General features: G+C 56.2%; 1 protein-coding gene across 2 annotated transcripts in view; it reads right to left on the reverse strand.

Moving 5' to 3' along the window:
- The window catches only part of VPS13A (vacuolar protein sorting 13 homolog A), a 2314464-nt gene that overhangs the window by 131698 nt on the left and 2163967 nt on the right, over positions 1-18799 (reverse strand). The gene's annotated exons all lie outside the window — the stretch shown is intronic.

Consider the following 18799-nt stretch of genomic DNA (forward strand, 5'->3'; position numbering starts at 1 on the left):
AGGAATAATATCCTCATCACCAGAAATGGTATGGGGGTATTATTCCAAAGTGTTAGACACCTTACACGACATGTTTTGATAAAGCCAAACCATAGTTACCATAACCGTTTAAGATTATAAGGCACTTTAAGAGTATATGGTAGGCTATATCATAGAAAAGCTATAAGGACATGGTTCCGAATGCTGCAGACAGAATCAGCTCATGCTAGAGCACCATCTCACATGTTACCAAGCACTCTGCCTCCAGGATTGTTAAGGCCTGCCATAGGAGTGACTGATAGGTACACATGTGTCTATATATAAGGGTAGATATAGGCATACTATATCTAAGCAAGGGGTGATTACATGACCTTGCCCCAGCTGAGTGATCAGCCAGTTGTGTCTGATTGGAAGGCCAGACCAGGGGTGGCATAATACATGCTGCAGCCCCTGGGAGGCCTAGGGTACACCTATGCCCTGGGTACCTAGGGTACACTGTACATGGTCCAATAAGGTGATCCTTACCAATTGGGAATGTACCTAGGGTAGATGGAGTCCATTTTAAAGAGAGAGCAGACAGCCTGAGACCCTGAATGGCAGGATCTCAGGCCAACTAAGTCGAAAAACCAGCTAGACACTAGGCAAAAAGTTGGGGGTAACCATAGTCAGATATCCACCTTCCTACAGTGCTTCATTAAACTGCAGCAGAGGCTCCGAGGAGCTAGCTGACGGTGGAGCACTTCAGCGAGGAGGTTAGTCCTCACGGCCACAGAAGGTAGCTCCAGCCCAAGGGCTTCGTCCGCCTTGCGCAGCACCACAGAAAATGCAGCACCTTCCTCCGAAGCCACGGTCGGAGGAGAGATGAAGCCAGTGTCAGGGGAGGTGTCAAGACCACTGGCATCCCCCAGCTCGTCTGCCCAGTCCTGTGATAACTCATCAGACCCCTCCCAGTCGTCACCGTCATCCGATTCCTGGTAGACAGGTGGAATGATCGGAGCCGGGCGAAAGATGAAATTGCCACCCATCGGCGCCAGACGGCGCCGCTCCGACGCCGGGCCCGGACCTGGACTGAACCGGGGAACGGCGTCTTCCGAAGACGGCAACGGAGGTGGCACCGGAGTCGGCGCTGGCGGAGGGGTCGTGAGGTCGACCGGCGCCGACTGGGATCCAGGCCTGGATCCCGCGGGGACCTGCGGCGTCGGGACTGGAGTCGACGCCGGGGCCGGAGCCGCCGGCTCGCTAGGCCTCCCAGTCGAGCCCGCGGGGTCCAAAGGCACGCCGGCAGGCATCGACGGCGGAGCCAGGCCTCTCATGGCCGAGAGGAAGGCACTGATCTCTGCCGGAGTCGCATCAGTCCCAGGGACCGGCAGGTACGGGGACGGACGTGACTCCTGCAGCTCCGATGGAGCCGCGTGGGTGGTACCACACGAACCCTCGGCCGATCGCGTGAACGGCGAGGTGAGCCCGAAGAGTGATGTCGCCTCTTGGACTTCTTACTATGCTTCGACTTACCCGAAGACTTGGAACCAGACGAGTGGTGGTGATGGCTGCGGCTCTGCAACCGGTCCCTCAACCACCTTCTCGGCCGGGAACGGCACGGAGCCGACTGCCGGAGCTCAAGTAGTTTGCAGGACCGCTCCCGCCTAGCCTTCGAAGTCAAGGCCCGGCAGTCGAGGCACGACTCGGCATCATGGTCGGCCCCAAGGCAGTAGAGGCACCGGCGGTGGTGGTCCGTAACCGACATCAGTCGGTGACAGGAGTCACAAGGTTTAAAACCAGGCATCCTACCGGCACCAGAGTCGAGTCGACGAGAATTGACCAAAATAGTCCAAAACGTTTAGTCACAAAATGACTAAAAGGGTATGCTCTTCCCGGATCGGCGTTGTCTGGTGCAGAAAAAAGAAGAACGGACGTCAGCGCGCGAGGGCGGTGTCTAAGTACTCCGACGACGTCATCCCGGCACACGACGCAGACGACGGACGTGGAGCCGCAGACGACTCCTAGCGACGCGCAAGGGTATTAATGACGAAAAATCTTTCCGGATCCAGCCTGACGCCTGGGGATATTCTAAGGTGAGGAATCTAACTGACGTGTTTCTTTCAGATGTTCTAGTAATGTCCAAAGGTGCAGAGTCTCTTGACGAACAAGTTACTTACCTTCGGTAACGATGTATCTGTAAGAAACATTAGTTAGTTAGATTCCTCACCTTAGAATATCCCCAGGCGTCAGACTGGATCCGGAAGATTTTTCGTCAGCAATACCCCTTGCGCGTCGCTAGGCGTCGTCTGCGGCTCCGCGTCCGTCGTCGGCGTCGTGCGCCGGAATAACGTCGTCGGAGTACTTAGACGCCGCCCTCGCGCGCTGACGTCAGTTCTTGTACATAGCTTTCCGCGCCAGGAACGCAGAGCCATGCAAAGACCGACACTGGTGCCAAAAAGAAAATCTAGGGGCCTGAAAAGGATATCCTTAACCCTAGATGTCGGTTCGCAGAACGGGGAGGATGGGTGGGTCGGTGAGGAATCTAACTAACTAATGTTTCTTACAGATACATCGTTACCGAAGGTAAGTAACTTGTTCATCTGAAAGAAACACGTTAGTTAGATTCCTCACCTTAGAATAGATACCCAAGCAATACCATCCCCGGTGGTGGGTCTGCGAACCAAGATCACACCAGAAAGTCCTGGAGGACAGAACGGCCAAAGAAGCCATCCCTCCGGACTTGGCTGTCAAGGCAATAATGCCTGGCAAACGTGTGTAGCGAAGCCCACGTCGCCGCCTGACAGATGTCCTGCAAAGGGACACCCCGTCCCAAAGCAGTAGTAGCCGCTGTGGCCCGAGTGGAGTGGGCGCGCAGCCCAACAGGAGGGTCCTTTTTTGCCAAGGAGTAGCAAATTTTGATGCACAAAACGACCCACCGAGAGATGGTCCGTTTGTGCACCGCTTTCCCCTTCTTAGCACCCACGTATCCAACAAAAAGTTGGTCGTCCACCCGGAACTGCTTTGTGCGGTCCAAATAAAAGGAGAGCGCACGTTTTGGGTCCAGACGGTGGAGCCTCTCTTCCTCTTTGGAAGGATGCAGAGGCGGAAAGAAGGTGGGCAAGGTGACAGACTGCCCAAGATGAAATGGAGTCACCACTTTCGGAAGAAAGGAGGGACGAGGCCGAAGGACAACCTTGTCCGGATGAACAGACAGAAAAGGAGGCTTTGAAGATAAAGCCTGGAGCTCACTCACCCGTCTAGCCGAGGTGATGGCTACCAGAAAAGCAGTCTTAAGCGTCAGCAGACGAAGAGGACAATTATGAAGAGGCTCAAAGGGAGCGCACATTAGAAATGTGAGAACAAGATTCAAGTCCCACTGAGGCATTACAAAAGGGACAGGAGGGAACGTGTGAGTAATGCCTTTTAGAAAGCGTGTAACCAGAGGGGACTTGAAAAGAGAAGGCTGATCAGGAAGCCACAAGAAGGCAGAGATGGCAGCAAGATAACCTTTCAGGGTGCCCAGGGCAGAGCCCTGCCGGGCCAAAGAAAGAAGAAAGAGGAGAACCTCAGAAAGAGGGGCGGAAAGGGGATCCACAGCCTTTGCTGTGCACCATGCCACAAATTTGTTCCACCGGCAGGCGTATACCGACTTTGTGGAGGGACGCCTGGCTGCCAGAATGATATCACAGACTTCAGGAGGCAAGTCAAATGGCATCAACTGTCGCCGCTCAATCTCCACGCATGGAGGTGGAGGCTGGACAGGTTCGGGTGGAGGACCGTCCCCTGCTGCTGCGACAGAAGATCCTCCCGAAGGGGCAGACGTATCGGAGGATCGGTCAACATACTGAGTAGCTCGGGATACCAGTACCTTCGTGCCCAATCCGGAGCCACCAAGATGACTTGGGCCCGGTCGTGCCTGATCTTCTTCAGCACTCTGGGCAGAAGTGGTATAGGCGGAAAGGCGTACAACAGACCGCAGCTCCACTCGTGACGAAAAGCGTCGCCGAGCGAGTGCCGCCTTGGAAATTCCAACGTGCAGAACTGCTGACATTGCGCGTTCTCTTCGGTGGCGAATAGATCTAACCAAGGCTCTCCCCACTGCTGAAAGAGACCTTGCGCCACTTCGGAGTTCAGACGCCATTCGTGATCCATCATGCACCGGCGGCTGAGTTCGTCTGCTCTGGCGTTCAGAGAGCTCGCCAGATGTTGAACCACCAGGGTGACGCCCTGGTGTTCCAGCCACGTCCAGAGGCGCAGGGCCTCCTGACAAAGGGTCCACGACCCCACCCCGCCCTGTTTGTTGCAATACCACATGGCGGTGGTGTTGTCAGTGAACACCTGCACGACACTTCCCCGGACAGAGGGAAGGAAGGCTTTCAGTGCAAGTCGGATCTCTCTCAACTCCAACAGGTTGATGTGGAGACGAGACTCCGCCGGAGACCAGAGGCCTCTGATCTCCGCCTCTCCCATATGGCCACCCCATCCCAGGAGGGACGCATCCGTCACTACGACATGCTCCGGTTGGGGAAGGGAGAGGCTCCTGCCCATGACCCAATCGCGGTCCGTGAGCCACCACTGCAACTGCTGTGCAGTGCCCTCCGAGATCAAGACATGGTCGGACAGGTTGCCGTGATGCTGGGCCCACTGAAACTTCAGGTCCCACTGCAGAGCCCGCATGCGCCACCTGGCGTGATGCACTAGTAGGATGCAGGAGGCCATCAGCCCCAGAAGCCGCAACACTAGCCTGACCGAAACCCAGGATAGAGGCCGAAAGATGGTAATCAGGGCCTGTATATCCCGGACCCGCTGTTCCGGTGGATAGACCCGGAACTGCGCCGAATCGAGAACCGCTCCGATGAAGAGGAGCTTCGGAGAGGGACTCAGGTGTGACTTCGGCACGTTGATGGAAAACCCCAGCAAATGCAGGAGATCCGCCGTAGTCTGGAGGTGGGAGACGACTGCCTGGGGCGAGCCCGCCTTCAACAACCAGTCGTCGAGATAGGGGAAGACTGGAACCCCTGATCTGCGCAGATGAGCTGCGACCACCGCCATCACTTTCGTGAACACCCGAGGGGCACTGGTGAGGCCGAAGGGGAGCACGGTAAACTGAAAGTGCTCTTGGCCCACCGTGAACCGCAGGTAACGCCGGTGGGCCGGCAGGACGGGGATGTGGAAATATGCGTCCTGCAAGTCCAACGCTACCATCCAGTCTCCGGGGTCTAGGGCAGCTAGAACCTGAGCCAAAGTCAACATCTTGAACCTTTCCTTCCGGAGGAAGGCATTGACGTTCCGGAGGTCCAAGATAGGGCGTAGGCCCCCTTTGCCCTTCTTGGGAACCAGAAAGTAGTGGGAATAACAACCAGGACCTACTTCTGGACTCGGAACGCGCTCGACGGCCCCCTTGGCCAAGAGGGCCGAAACTTCCTCGTGGAGAAGATTCAAATGATCCCCCGAGATACGGTGGTGCTGCGGTGGCATGGCTGGAGGGGTCGTCTCGAAGGGGAGGGAGTAGCCCCTTCGGACGATTTGCAGCACCCACCTGTCCGATGTGATGGACCGCCAGTGGAGCAGGTGATGGCGAACTCTGCCGCCCACTGGCGTGGAATGGGCCTGAAGAACAAGTTACTAACCTTCGGTAACGATGTATCTGTAAGAAACATTAGTTAGTTAGATTCCTCACCTTAGAATATCCCCAGGCGTCAGACTGGATCCGGAAGATTTTTCGTCAGCAATACCCCTTGCGCGTCGCTAGGCGTCGTCTGCGGCTCCGCGTCCGTCGTCGGCGTCGTGCGCCGGGATGACGTCGTCGGAGTACTTAGACGCCGCCCTCGCGCGCTGACGTCAGTTCTTGTACATAGCCTTCCGCGCCAGGAACGCAGAGCCATGCAAAGACCGACACTGGTGCCAAAAATAAAATCTAGGGGCCTGAAAGGACAACCTTAACCCTAGATGTCAGTTCGCAGAACGGGGAGGATGGGAGGGTCGGTGAGGAATCTAACTAACTAATGTTTCTTACAGATACATCGTTACCGAAGGTTAGTAACTTGTTCATCTGAAAGAAACACGTTAGTTAGATTCCTCACCTTAGAATAGATACCCAAGCAATACCATCCCCGGTGGTGGGTCTGCGAACCAAGATCACACCAGAAAGTCCTGGAGGACAGAACGGCCAAAGAAGCCATCCCTCCGGACTTGGCTGTCAAGGCAATAATGCCTGGCAAACGTGTGTAGCGAAGCCCACGTCGCCGCCTGACAGATGTCCTGCAAAGGGACTCCCCGTCCCAAGGCAGTAGTAGCCGCCGTGGCCCGAGTAGAATGGGCGCGCAGCCCAACAGGAGGGTCCTTTTTAGCCAAGGAATAGCAGATTTTGATACACAAAACGACCCACCGAGAGATGGTTCGTTTGTGCACAGCTTTCCCCTTCTTAGCGCCCACGTACCCAACAAAAAGCTGGTCGTCCACCCGGAACTGTTTTGTGCGGTCCAGATAGAAGGAGAGCGCACGTTTTGGGTCCAGACGGTGGAGCCTCTCTTCCTCTTTGGAAGGATGCGGAGGCGGAAAGAAGGTGGGCAAGGTGACAGACTGCCCAAGGTGAAATGGAGTCACCACTTTAGGAAGAAAGGAGGGACGAGGCCGAAGGACAACCTTGTCCGGATGAACAGATAGAAAAGGAGGCTTTGAAGATAAAGCCTGGAGCTCACTCACCCGTCTAGCCGAGGTGATGGCTACCAGAAAAGCAGTCTTTAGAGTTAGAAGACGAAGAGGGCAATTGTGAAGAGGCTCAAAGGGAGCGCACATCAGGAATGTCAAAACCAGATTCAAGTCCCACTGAGGCATTACAAAAGGGACAGGAGGGAACGTGTGTGTAATGCCTTTGAGAAAGCGTGTAACCACAGGGGACTTGAAAAGAGAAGGCTGATCAGGAAGCCGCAAGAAGGCGGAGATGGCAGCAAGATAACCTTTCAGGGTGCCCAGGGCAGAGCCCTGCCGGGCCAGAGAAAGAAGGAAGAGGAGAACCTCAGAAAGAGGGGCGGAAAGGGGATCCACAGCCTTTGCTGTGCACCATGCCACAAATTTGTTCCACCGGCAGGCGTATACCGACTTTGTGGAGGGACGCCTGGCTGCCAGAATGATATCACAGACTTCAGGAGGCAAGTCAAATGGCATCAACTGCCGCCGCTCAATCTCCACGCATGGAGGTGGAGGCTGGACAGGTTCGGGTGGAGGACCGTCCCCTGCTGCTGCGACAGAAGATCCTCCCGAAGGGGCAGACGTATCGGGGGATCGGTCAACAGACTGAGTAGCTCGGGATACCAGTATCTTCGTGCCCAATCCGGAGCCACCAAGATGACTTGGGCCCGGTCGTGCCTGATCTTCTTCAGCACTCTGGGCAAAAGTGGTATAGGCGGAAAGGCGTACAACAGACCGCAACTCCACTCGTGACGAAAAGCGTCGCCGAGCGAGTGCCGCCCTGGAAATTCCAACGCACAGAACTGCTGACATTGCGCGTTCTCTTCGGTGGCGAATAGATCTAACCAAGGCTCTCCCCACTGCTGAAAGAGGCCTTGCACCACTTCGGAGTTCAGACGCCATTCGTGATCCATCATGCACCGGCGGCTGAGTTCGTCTGCTCTGGCGTTCAGAGAGCCCGCCAGATGTTGAACCACTAGGGTGACGCCCTGGTGTTCCAGCCATGTCCAGAGGCGCAGAGCCTCCTGACAAAGGGTACACGACCCCACCCCGCCCTGTTTGTTGCAGTACCACATGGCGGTGGTGTTGTCCGTGAACACCTGCACGACACTTCCCCTGACAGAGGGAAGGAAGGCTTTCAGTGCAAGCCGGATCGCTCTCAACTCCAACAGGTTGATGTGGAGACGAGACTCCGCCGGAGACCAGAGGCCTCTGATCTCCGCCTCTCCCATATGGCCACCCCATCCCAAGAGGGACGCATCCGTCACTACGACATGCTCCGGTTGGGGAAGGGAGAGGCTCTTGCCCTTGACCCACTCGCGGTCCGTGAGCCACCACTGCAACTGCTGTGCAGTACCCTCCGAGATCAAGACATGGTCGGACAGGTTGCCGTGATGCTGGGCCCACTGAAACTTCAGGTCCCACTGCAGAGCCCGCATGCGCCGCCTGGCGTGATGCACTAGTAGGATGCAGGAGGCCATCAGCCCCAGAAGCCGCAACACTAACCTGACCGAAACCCGGGATAGAGGCCGAAAGATGGGAATCAGGGCCTGTATATCCCGGACCCGCTGTTCCGGTGGATGGACCCGGAACTGCGCCGAATCGAGAACCGCTCCGATGAAGAGGAGCTTCTGAGAGGGACTCAAGTGTGACTTCGGCACGTTGATGGAAAACCCCAGCAAATGCAGGAGATCCGCCGTAGTCTGGAGGTGGGAGACGACTGCCTGGGGCGAGCCCGCCTTCAACAACCAGTCGTCGAGATAGGGGAAGACTGGGACCCCAGATCTGCGCAGATGAGCTGCGACCACCGCCATCACTTTCGTGAACACCCGAGGGGCACTGGTGAGGCCGAAGGGGAGCACGGTAAACTGAAAGTGCTCTTGGCCCACCGTGAACCGCAGGTAACGCCGGTGGGCCGGCAGGACGGGGATATGGAAATATGCGTCCTGCAAGTCCAACGCTACCATCCAGTCTCCAGGGTCTAGGGCAGCTAAAACCTGAGCCAACGTTAGCATCTTGAACCTTTCCTTTCGGAGGAAGGCATTGACGTTCCGGAGGTCCAAGATAGGGCGCAGGCCCCCCTTGCCATTCTTGGGAACCAGAAAGTAGTGGGAATAACAACCACGACCTACTTCTGGACTCGGAACGCGCTCGACGGCCCCCTTGGCCAAGAGAGCCGAAACTTCCTCGCGGAGAAGATCCAAATGATCCCCCGAGATACGGTGGTGCTGCGGTGGCATGGCTGGAGGGGTCGTCTCGAAGGGGAGGGAGTAGCCCCTTCGGACGATTTGCAGCACCCACCTGTCCGATGTTATGGACCGCCAGTGGAGCAGGTGATGGCGAACTCTGCCGCCCACTGGCGTGGTATGGGCCTGAAAGCTCGGACTAGGAAGGCTTTGAGGCGGATGCTGCCGGGGTGGATGTGGGCTGACCACGTCGGCCTCCATTTCCGCCACGGCGGAAGCCACGTCCACGACCGCGCGCAGGTTGGTTCTGCGGCTGGTGGCTTTGCGGACGTGAGGAGGCGCCCCTTCCTTGGCCACGAAAGGGGCGAAAAGCGGAGGTGTGCGCCCGCGGAGCCGAGAGGCCCAAGGACTTGGCCGTAGCCCGGGAGTCCTTAAAGCGGTTCAGCGCACTGTCCGCCTTCTCACCAAACAGGCGAGTGCCATCAAAGGGCATGTCCATGAGGGTGTTCTGGACATCCCCGGAAAATGACGTGGACCGCATCCAGGCGTGGCGGCGGAGCGCCACCGTGGTGGAAATCGCCCGACCTAGCGAGTCCGTGGTGTCAAGCCCACATCTTATGGCGTGCCGTGCTGCATCCCTCCCATCGGCCAGAGCCTGGGTAAGACGCGTCCGGACCTCCTCCGGACACAGGGGCAGCACGTCCTCCACCGTATCCCACAGGGAATGGGAATAACGGTCCAAGAGACAGGCGGTATTTAAAGACCGCAGGCCCAAACTAAGGGACGAGAACAGTTTCTTGCCAAACTGCTCGAGTCTCTTGGAATCCCGGTCCGGCGGAGCGGTCGGGAAGGAGGATTGGGAAGTAGAGGCCTGGATAACCAGACTCTCGGGGGTGGGGTGTTGGGACAGGAAGCTGGGGTCGCCCGGAGCAGGGCGGTGGCGCCTGGCAACGTTCCTATCCACAGGAGGAACTGTGGAGGGCTTGGACCAGGTGCCCTGCAGAACGTCAGTGAGGGCCTCGTTAAACGGCAGCAGAGGCTCAGTGGAGCTTGCTGAGGTTTGAAGCACCTCAGTGAGGATGTTGGTCCTCACAGCCACGGCAGGCAACTCGAGCCCAAGGGCCTCAGCCGCCTTGCGCAGCACCACAGAAAATGCTGCACCCTCCTCCGAAGCCACGGTCGGAGGAGAAGTGAATCCAGCGTCTGGCGAGGTGTCCAGCCCGCTGGCCTCCCCCAGTTCATCTGCCCAGTCCTGAGAAAGCTGTGACTGAACAGCCAGAGGGTCCTCGAACCCCTCCCAGTCGCCCCCTTCTTCCGATTCCTGATAAACAGGAGGAATGATCGGAACCGGACTGTAGAGATGGTAGGACTCTAGCGGCGTCGGATGCGGCGTCGGCGGACGCCGTGCCGGCGTCGGGTCCGGATGAGGGCTAAACTGGGGCGTCGGCGTCACAGGCGTCGGCGGCGCCGGTGACGGCGTCGGTGGTTCAGGCGTCGGCGCCGGTGGAGGAGTGACAAGGTCAACCGGCGTCGACTGGGGCCCAGGCATGGGCCCCGCGGGGACCTGCGGCGTCGAGACCGGAGTCGTCGACGGCGCCGGGGCCGGAGCCGCCGGCACGCGAGGTCGCCCAGTCGAGCCCGCGGGGCCCGAAGGCGCGCCAGCGGGCGTCGACGGCGGGGCCAGGCTCCTCATGGCCGAGAGGAAGGCACTGATCTCCGCCGGCGCCGCGTCAGCCCCAGGGACCGGAAGGTATGGGGGCGGACGCGGCACCTGCGGCTCCGCCGGAGCCGCGGGGGTGGAACCACTTGGACCCTCGGCCGAGTCGCGCGACCGGCGAGGGGAGTCCGAAGAGCGATGTCGCCTCTTGGACTTCTTTGAGTGTTTGGACTTACCCGACGACTTGGAGCCCGACGATCGATGGTGGCGTCGGCTAGGGCTCCGCGAGCGATCCTTGGACCTCCTCCTGGACCGGGATCGCGCACGACGCGGAGCCGAGTGGCGAAGCTCGAGAAGCTTGCGGGACCGCTCCCGGCTATCCTTCGAAGTCAGGGCCTGACAGTCGTTGCACGACTCCGCGTCGTGGTCGAGGCCTAAGCAGTAGAGGCACCGGCGGTGGTGATCGGTCACCGACATCAGTCGATGACAATCTTCACAAGCCTTGAACCCAGGCATCCTACCGGCACCAGATGTCGACAGACAAGGATCAAAAATGATCAAAAAGATTTAGTCAAAAAAGACTAAAAGGGGTAGCTCTCCCGGATCTGCGCTTACTGGCGCGGAAAAAAGAAGAACTGACGTCAGCGCGCGAGGGCGGCGTCTAAGTACTCCGACGACGTCATCCCGGCGCACGACGCCGACGACGGACGCGGAGCCGCAGACGACGCCTAGCGACGCGCAAGGGGTATTGCTGACGAAAAATCTTCCGGATCCAGTCTGACGCCTGGGGATATTCTAAGGTGAGGAATCTAACTAACGTGTTTCTTTCAGATAGCTCGGACTAGGAAGGTTTTGAGGCGGATGCTGCCGGGGTGGATGTGGACTGACCTCGTCGTCCTCCAGAACCGCCTCGGCAGAAACCACGTCCGCGACCGCGCGCAGGTTGGTTCTGCGGCTGGTGACTAGGCGTACGTGAGGAGGCACCCCTTCCTTGGCCACGAAAGGGGCGAAAGGCGGATGTTTGCGACCGCGGGGCCAAGAGGCCCAAGGACTTGGCCGTAGCCCGGGAGTCCTTAAAGCGATTCAGCGCACTGTCCGCTTTCTCGCCAAAAAGGCGAGTGCCATCAAAGGGCATGTCCATGAGAGAGCTCTGGACATCACCCGAAAATGACGTGGACTGCAGCCAGGCGTGACGTCGAAGCGCCACTGAGGTAGAAATGGCCCTACCCAGCGAGTCCGTGGTGTCAAGCCCACATCGTATAGCATGTCGCGCGGCATCCCTCCCATCGGCCAGAGCCTGGGTAAGTCGTGTCCGGACCTCCTCTGGACACAGGGGCAGCGCGTCCTCCACCGCATCCCACAGAGAGTGGGAATAACGGTCCAAGAGACAAGCGGTGTTCAAAGACCGCAGGCCCAAACTAAGGGAAGAGAACAGCTTCTTGCCAAACTGCTCTAGTCTCTTGGAATCCCGGTCCGGCGGGGCGGTCGGGAAAGAGAATTGGGAGGTGGAGGCCTGGATAACCAGGCTCTCAGGGGTAGGGTGTTGGGACAGAAAACTGGGGTCGCCCGGAGCAGGGCGGTGGCGCCTGGCGACGTTCCTGTCCACAGGAGGAACTGTGGAGGGCTTGGACCAGGTGCCCTGTAGAACGTCAGTGAGGGCCTCATTGAACGGCAGCAGAGGCTCATTGGAGCATGCGGCAGACTGAAGCACCTCAGTGAGGATGTTAGTCCTCACAGCCACAGCAGGCAGCTCAAGACCAAGGGCTGCGGCCGCCTTGCGTAGCACCACGGAGAAAGCAGCACCCTCCTCCGAAGCCACAGTCGGAGGAGAGATGAATCCAGTGTCTGGCGAGGTATCCAGACCACTGGCCTCCCCCAGTTCATCTGCCCAGTCCTGGGACAGTTGGGCCTGAGTGGCCATAGGATCCTCGGATCCCTCCCAGTAGTCCCCATCATCCGACTCCTGGTGTAGAGGAGAAAGTAACGGAGCCGGGCGGTAGACAAAATGTGTCTCTAGCGGCGTCGATCTCGGCGTCCATCGACGCAGGACCGGCGCCGGGCCCGGAGCGGGACTGAACTGGGGCACGACGTCGAGCGGAGTCGACGTCGGCGTCGGGGGTGGTACCGGTGTCGACGCCGGCGGAGGAGGCGTGACGAGGTCAACCGGCGTCGACGGGGACTCGAGAACGGGTCCCTCGGGCGCTTGCGGCGTCGAGGCCGGAGCCGTCAACGGCGCCGGGGCCGGAGCTACCGGCAGGCAAGGCAGCCCAGTCGGGTCCGCGGGGCCCGAAGGCGCACCAGCGGGCGCCGACGGCGGAGCCAGGTTCCTCATGGCCGAGAGGAAGGCACTGACTTCCGCCGGCGTCGCGTTAGTCCCAGGGACCGGAGGGTATGGGGACGTGCGCGGCGCCTGCGGCTCCGCCGGAGCCGCGGGGGTGGAACCACCCTGACCCTCGGCCGAGTCGCGCGACCGGCGAGGGGAGTCCGAAGAGCGATGTCGCCTCTTGGACTTCTTGGAATGCTTCGACTTACCCGAAGACTTGGATCCCGACGACCGATGGTGACGTCGGCTGCGGTTCCGCGACCGATCCTTGGACCTCCTCCTGGACCGGGATCGAGAGGCGCGCGGAGCCGCGTGGCGAATCTCGAGAAGCTTACGGGACCGCTCCCGTCTAGCCTTCGAGGTCAGGGCCTTACAGTCCGAGCACGACTCCGCGTCGCGGTCGAGGCCCAAGCAGTACAGGCACCGGCGGTGATGGTTCGTAACCGACATCAGGCGGTTACAGTCAGCACAGGCTTTAAAACCAGGCATCGTACCGGCACCGGAGTCGATTGACAGGATCAAAAAGGATCAAAAAGTTAGTCAAAAATTGACTAAAGGGGTAGCTCTCCCGGATCTGCGCTTACTGGCGCGGAAAAAAGAAGAACTGACGTCAGCGCGCGAGGGCGGCGTCTAAGTACTCCGACGACGTCATTCCGGCATGACGCCGACGACGGACGCGGAGCCGCAGACGACGCCTAGCGACGCGCAAGGGGTATTGCTGACGAAAAATCTTCCGGATCCAGTCTGACGCCTGGGGATATTCTAAGGTGAGGAATCTAACTAACGTGTTTCTTTCAGATACAGGGTTTGCGACACCACCCTGCACTGTTTGTTGCAGTACTACATGGCGGTGTTGTTGTTCGTGAGCACCTACACCAGCCTTCCCTTGATCGAAGGAAGAAAGGCTTTTAACTCCAAGAGAATCGTGCAAAACTACAACAGGTTTATGTGAAGTTGGGACTCTCCTGGAGAACAGAGTTCTCTGATCTCCAGCTCTCTCTGTTAGAACTGGTTGGGGAATGGAGAGGTGTCTGCCACTGACCCAATCGTGATTTGTTAGCTACCACTCTAGGTCTTTTGCAGTTACCTCCGAGATCTGGACCATGTCGTAGAGTTTACCTGATGTGCCCACTGAGCCTTCAGGTCCTACTGCAGAGCCTGCATGTGCAACTGGACTCGCCACTCGGGAGGACAAGCCCAAAACTGACCTCTGTTGGAAACAGCTAAGATGACAGAGAGAGTCTGAGAGGGAGTGAGGTGCAACTCCCGCACATTGATAGTAAACCCCCACGAGTGCAGGAGGTTCGCCGTAGTCTGAAGGTTGGTGACAACTGCCAGGGGTGAGCTCGCCTTCAACAACCAGTCATCGAGGTAGGGGAAGATTGAAATCCGTGACCTCTGCAGATGAGTTGCAACCACTTCCATCACTTTGGTGAACACCTGAGGGGCACTGGTAAGGCCAAAAGGTATCACAGCAAACTGAAAGTGCTTGTGGGCCACAGTGAGCTGGCAGCAAGGGTAAGTGGAAATATGCATCCTGCAAGTCCAACGCTACCATCCATTATCCCGGATCTAGGAAAGACAAAACTTGCAAGTGTGAGCATTTTGAATTTCTCCTTCTTCAGGAAGAGGTTGTGCAATCGCATATCCAGGATAAGACAACATTCTACATAATTCGTTGGCATCAGGCAGTAGCAGGAATAACAACCACGCCCTTAATCTGATACAGGCACCCTCTCTCTATGGCTCCCTTGGCCAAGAGAGCCTGCACTTCTTCACGGAGCATTATGAAATGGTCCTCCGTCAGCCGATTGTGAGTGGGTGGTGGGTGTGTCACAAAGGGGAGGGAGTAGCCCCTCTGGACTATCTGGAGTACCCAACTGTCTAATTTTACTGAGCTCCAGTGGGGGAGGTGATGGCATTTCCTGCCTCCCACTGGGCCCCCATGATGGTCTGACGGCGTACTAAAGATGCTTGGCGGCAGCAGCTACCAGTGGGGTGGTGGACTGATCTGACTGCCTGTCCCACAGGGTCTCTGGGACCTGTGCCCTCGGCCATGAAAATGCTGGGAAGCCTGCAGGCCCCTGGTGGCTCGGAGGGTATGGGCACTTTTGGGGACCCCTTCTGTAGCCGTGAAAGGGGTTGATGAAGGGTCATAGACAAATTAAATGACCAGGCCCTTGCCCTGCTGTCCTTGATACACTCCAGTGCTGAATCTGCCTGGTCTCCAAAGAGGCAAGAGCTATCAAAGGACATGTCCATGAGAGACGCCTGGACATCCCCTGAAAAAAGCAGATGTTCTAAGCCAGGTATGGTGCCCCAAGGCCACCAACGATAATATTGCTCTACCCAGTGAGTCAGTTGTGTCAAAATCACATCTGATGGAGAACTTTGCTGTATCTCTCCCATCATCAAGAGCCTGAGAGAGTATAGCACTTGTGCAACCGAATCCCTTTGTGTATGGGAATAAGTGCCCAATTGGCACATGGTGTTCACCGACCGCAGTGCCAGGCTGGTGGAAGAGAACGTTCTCTAACCAAAGGTGTCCTGGGAATGCGCCAGGGTGAATGTGGGTTGAGGAGGCTTGGACCACAAAGCTCTCCAGTGTGGGGTGATGGGAAAGAAAACTGGGATCCTCAGGAGCGGGCGATGGCAGAAGGCAATCATTCTATTGACAAGAACCCCTGTGCAGGGTTTGGACCAGGTCCCAAGTATGATGTTGGTAAGGGCTTCAGTGAATGGAAGTAAGGGCTCTGAGGGGGCGACTCCCTGCTGGAGCACCTCTGTCAAGTCATTAGTCTTGACTGCCACTGAGGCTATGTTAAGGTCCAGGACCTCAAGTGCCCTGAGCACAACCACTGCAAAAGAGGCTCAGTAGCCACAGTACGACGGGAAACCAGGCCAGTTGTCCGATGAGGTGTCTAACCTGCTGGCCTCATCCAGTTCTTCCTACAAGTTTTAATCCTCAACTGGGCTTCTCCATAAGGGTCCACAGAACCCCGCCAAACGTCGCTGGCTGCGCTCCGGAAAGGATGTCCTCAGTCGGTGCCACAGGATGCCCATTCGACTCTGTGTTAAAGTTGGGAATGAAGATGGGGATGGCACCGCCTATGGGCAGCGCTGGCACTGAGGCAGGCAAAGAGGAAGGACTCTGTCTCGCCGTCGGCTTCGCTCCAGATCCAGTGAGCAAAGGCACTCAAGAGGGGCCAGAATGCCAAAAGATGAGGCACATGGCCTCATAAAACTCCTTCAGATGGGTGGGGGTCACTTGGGGACTGGGAAAATCGGGTAACTGCAGAGCGAACACAGAGTCAGGCCCTGCTGACTCATGGGGCCTGGAGTGCTGACGTTCCCTCATCTTGTCGGATGACTTCAATGGATGCTGGGAACTCAAAGAGTGTTTGGACTTCTTGTGATTGTGAGACTTACCCAACTTTCATGTTGACTTTGAGGGCAACGAAGAACATCGGGTGGGGCTCTGCAAATGGTCCTGGGACCTCCCACACCAATGAGACCTCAGGCTTTGCAGAATCCACCAACGTCAGATGGCAGGGAGATTGAGGGATTGCTCCCTCTGCGCTTTCAGGTGCACGGCGTGGCAGTCCTCACATGCCTTGGAGTTGCGTCCTGGCTCCAGACATCACAAACAGACCAAGTTGGGGGGGTCTGTCACCAACATTTGCAGATGACAGACCTCACATGGTTTGAAACCAGTCAGTTTCTGGGGTGACATCCTCACACCAAGAGATGAAATCTCGAAAAAGTAGACAAAAAGTCAAAAAAGACCAGTCAAAAAGTGACTGAAGGGTAGCTCAATCCAGATCAGCGCTATCTGGAGCGGAAAGGACAGAAATGACGTCAGCGCCACCGAGGTGGCACCTATATAGTTACGGCCCATGTCACTTCAGACGCCTCCAACTGGCATTCAGAGGTACTGCTCGAAAATCTTCTGGATCCAGTCTGAAGCCCGGGGATATTAAAAGTTAAGTAATCTGCGGCTAGAAGTCTCTATCAGATATTCATTTTGAGGGTATGTACTCAACCCAACCATGATATGTACAAGGGCTATCACCTTCTCAAGTCTTCAAGTTGTTGATTCTTCAAACACTGCCAGTTACCTGCACTCTACCTTTCAAGCTTCCCTGTGAGATTTTAATTTTGACTCATTCCATGACAGCCCAAAGCTTTCCTTAAGGTACTCCATCTCCTATTTGGGGGTCGACTCCTAGCATTGCTGATTGCATTATTCGGTACCTGCCACTTTTTCGAACTGGTTGAGTGGCTTAAATAAGGCAGTTGGGAATAGTCAATAGAATGCCGTTCACAAAGAGGCACAGATGATATATGCCCCCCACTACTCTGAATTCCAACCCCTTGATGTGTTGGTGTCCTCTTATAGCTATTACTATGAGCTCCACTGCAAAGACAAACAACGGGCAGGACAGTGGGAAAAATTATGTATGTTAAGAGTGTGGTGCTTGTGCCTACCATTTTAAAATGGAGGCTGCTATGTTTTTCTGCTAATCAGTGCATAATATTTTCCCCTAAAGACCAGCAGCATTCTCCCCTTCTATGAGGATCTCAGGACCAATTTTTGTCAGGAGTAGCAAGTGTACTGCATGACTGTATTTTTGCATGGCATGACAGTATAATAAGACTCCGTAGCATAAGACAGCAAGTGTGCATCCGATAAATTCTCTTTTACTGGTATAACGCATTGATGATAAGAGGGTGATCTTACTTTTGTTCAGTGTAGAGACAGACCAACATAAGACTCAGCTTCATGCTGAATAGAAAATGCAATGTTTCCAGATTGTGGCCTGAATAGTATATGGCGGTCTACAATCACAAGACAGAGGAAGTACGGTCACTACTCAACTGTTCCAAATGTCGCATTCTGTATTGTTTACAAGATGGTTTCATTACTCTAGTAGTGCACACCCTCCCATATGTTGTTCTGCCTGTCAGCTAGGCAGTGCTTAATTTATAAAAGAATGAGTGCAGCTGCTCAAAGCTCTGCTCAGAAGCCAGCAGTCGGTGCTATTAAAAGGTCAGAGTGCCAAATACCAAGGCTGTGTGTAGGAAGCTGGCTTTTTATGTAGTGGGGCAATGTAAGAGCACACCATGCAAAAAGTCCAGGCGACCCTTATTGGTTCGCATGGCTTAATTTAATAATCCCAAGTGCTTTATTTGTGGTAGTGTGGTAGAGCAGCTTAGGCTTATTGGAGAGGAGTGTTAAGTATTTGTTGGACACACAGAATAAATAAAGGTATACACACTCCAGAAGGAATTCGAGACCAACTTCTAAAAAGAACACATTTTTATATAATTTTAGACACCAAGATTATCAGAATCAGGTGAGTACCTTTGGAGTTATCGATTTCACAGGAAAACAGTAAAATACACGAATAATGATCTTTGAGGTATGAGCCTTAAATGCAGTAATGTTATCCTATAGGAGGAAAGACAAATACTGCAAAAACATACTTGTAGTCGAAGCCCGTGGGTGCCCTTTGGAACTTAAGGTGCTAGAGGGCCACAGTCCAAAGAACCACCAGCAGTTTTAGTTCATTTGCCCCAGAAAGCAATGGTCACCTGAAAACAAAGGCTGCAAGGGGGGACAAATCCGGCAGAACCCAAAGGAGGGCTAGGCTAGTGAGGGTCTTTAAAACAAGGGGGCACAGTTCCTTGCGGTGAACCTGGGCTGTGGGGCTTTGGTGCAGAGGTGTTTGGCAGGCTGGCCACTTGCCTTGGAGGTTCTCGGTTTGACCTGTAGAGGGAAGGAAAATACGACAGCAGAGCCACTCTCGGTGTGAGCCTCACCAGTCCTGAAGTCCCTCGTCATGCATGTCAGCTTTGACAGCGGTGGGGGCCGGGCTGGACATTAACAAGCCTTGGTTCCTGTAAGTGCTCCAGTACCAAGGATAATGGTGCAGGGAGGGGGGGCTCCTGGATGGTCTAGCGCATCGAAATAAGGTAGGGAGA

Source organism: Triturus cristatus, chromosome 2_1 (assembly GCF_964204655.1).
Source record: "Triturus cristatus chromosome 2_1, aTriCri1.1, whole genome shotgun sequence".
NCBI lineage: Eukaryota > Metazoa > Chordata > Amphibia > Caudata > Salamandridae > Triturus > Triturus cristatus.